The 2,537-nt window shown below is 43.0% G+C and overlaps 1 pseudogene; it reads left to right on the forward strand.

Annotated features, from left to right (window-relative positions):
* The first annotated feature begins 208 nt into the window (after positions 1–208).
* LOC101863852 lies at positions 209–2,075 on the forward strand (annotated as a pseudogene).
* The last annotated feature ends 462 nt before the right edge of the window (positions 2,076–2,537 follow it).

Consider the following 2,537-nt stretch of genomic DNA (forward strand, 5'->3'; position numbering starts at 1 on the left):
CCCCTCCCCCCTCTTTTTTTCAGGTTGAGAATCAACAGACTTACATAATCTTATAATTATCTTTGACAAGCATCTCACCTAGAAACTATAGTCTACATTTAATTCTGAATGCAGAAATACCAAAGCCAGGAAAAAGTTTAGATACACCTATTTCACTTTTTTTCCCCTCTGCTTGTACCGGTGGGTGTCGCGGGGAAAGTTTAACACCATGGGGAAACTCGCAAGGATTCAATGGGGTGAAAATGAGGAAACAGACAGGTCTATGTAGGAGCAATCAGGATTCAGGCCCCATCTAGAGTACGGATTCAGTGTGTGGACGACTGCAGCACAGACTCATCAAATACACAATAGAGAAAGCTGAAAACTAGGCTCTCTGATTACTCTGAATAATTCCAGGGCAATGAGGTCAACGCCTGTATTATAACAAATGGAGCAAACGACGATCTCTATCTAGAGTGACCCTGAGGTGGAGATAGGGATGCAAGGCCCTTTAATACAATTCACCGGGGCCAGCGAGGATCATTAATTATCAAGGACATCCAGTAGATCTACATTAAGAAATGCAGCTTAATTACAAAGAAAGAAATCAGAAAAAAGCAGCATAATAATGGGTGGTCGGTGGGAGCAAAACAGAAGCCAACATTGATGAGGAATAGCACCTAGATCTATGCGACCCACATTTGGTCTTCAAATTGATTGAATACACAATTTAAGATGTCATTGATGTCATACCGTGTGTGCAGGGGAGGGAGGAGGAAAGATGGCTGTACTCTGGTGTTGACGCAAATCCAGCCAATGACATAGCGTGACCTTTCGCTACCTCAGAAGTACAAAGTTCTATGACATTTTTAGCCGTTTTATGGAATGGCAGCTTACCGTTAGATCGATAAAAAATAAATGCTCTAGATCAGTGGTTTTCAAAGTGGCGACAGTTTGGGGGGCACTGAGGCGAAATTGGGCGATTGGGGGGCGCTGGGCGCTAGTGGGCGTTAAGGGGGAGGTGGGAAATTTCCATGAAAAGCCAAAATTATTTAATTTTTTTTGTGATGAAGGGAAAGAATCTACACAAAAAACAAAAACAAAAACTGATAATAGTTAAAGAAATGGTTTAGTTTAGGCATAGTTTAACAATACTTCTTACTACTAGGAACTTTCTATCCCAGCGAGCAAAACCCACAATGATGAGCTATTTTTAAAGTGGTCCAAGAATTTTTCGAGGAGAAACAGATCCTTCTGACCAATATAGTTGCTTGTGCAACAGATGGGGCACCGTCAAAGACAGGTTGGTACCGTGGATTTATGAGCTTCTTGAAGAAATCGGTCCCTGGAGTAGGCCTACTTACTGTTCACTGTATCAGTCACCATTCACAGACAGCATTTGGTGACAAAAAACCTGAGTGATAGTCTGCATGACACACGTACTGGCCATTGTCATCAAGTGTGTGAACAAGATCAAAGACCACGCTTTGGATTCGAGATTATTCCAACAACTGTGCACTGAAAATGACGAGGATTTTCAATACTTACTTTTGCACTCTGAGGTCCGGTGGCTCTCAAAAGAAAACTGTTTAACACGACTGTTTGACCCTGTGCTGGAGTTTTTTCAAGAAAAGGACCCTGATCTCTGTAATCAACTGAAAGAACACAAGAACAACATTGCGTTCCTCATAGATCTTTTCACAAAGTTCAACCAGGTCAACTTGCAGCTCCAGGGGGGATGACTTCAACCTGATAAAGACAAAATCCATGCTTTCCTCATTCTCGTCGAAATTGGGAATGTTCTGCCGAAACATTTTGCAGAAGAGAATTTTCTCAGTTTCCTAGCTTGGCGGAGACACTGAAAGAAGGGCGGGTGTCTGATGAGGAGCTAGAAAAATAAACCAACCCGCCTCAGAGGTTTAGGTGCTGATAATGAAGACAAGATTTACAGTGGAAACCTGATATAATAGGGATGGAGGGAGTAGAGAAAATATCCTCTTATATCCGATCCCTGTTAAATCAGAAAGGCAAGGAAAGTAAGCTTTTGTGGACTAATGTAGCTGTACTTATTCATGGGTAGTTTCCCTTGCCACAAATACCCACACACAGGGGTTTTGGCACTAAATTTCTCCTTGTCTCCTAAAAACCACATCAGAAGAACTTGGTCCACAGCATCTGCATCGGGTAGTCTCAACTTCTTTCGATCCAGAGCTAACTTTCCTTTGGAGTATGCTGCCACTATCTTCTCTCTATCCTTGATAATGATGTGAATCGACCCTTGTGGAATGTCGAACTGACGACAAATCTCTGCAAGAGGAGCTTGCTTTTTGTCAACAGCCTGGATTATTTCGCTTTTTTTGTCAATTGAAAGGCATTTTCTCTTGCGCTTGACATCGTTGGCGACACATTACGCGTGTGTGTTGCTAGGTTTCGGGCTAGATCGAGGTCTGCAGCACAATGCAGCCCTCTCTCGCTTCACACTCTGCGTGTGCTTGCTTGCAGTGGCATGGCTTGCGTGGGCTTGCTCCATCAATGCGTTACTCTCTCTCTCTCTCTCT

The sequence above is a fragment of the Aplysia californica genome, unplaced genomic scaffold (genome assembly GCF_000002075.1).
Source record: "Aplysia californica isolate F4 #8 unplaced genomic scaffold, AplCal3.0 scaffold00828, whole genome shotgun sequence".
Classification (NCBI taxonomy): domain Eukaryota; kingdom Metazoa; phylum Mollusca; class Gastropoda; order Aplysiida; family Aplysiidae; genus Aplysia; species Aplysia californica.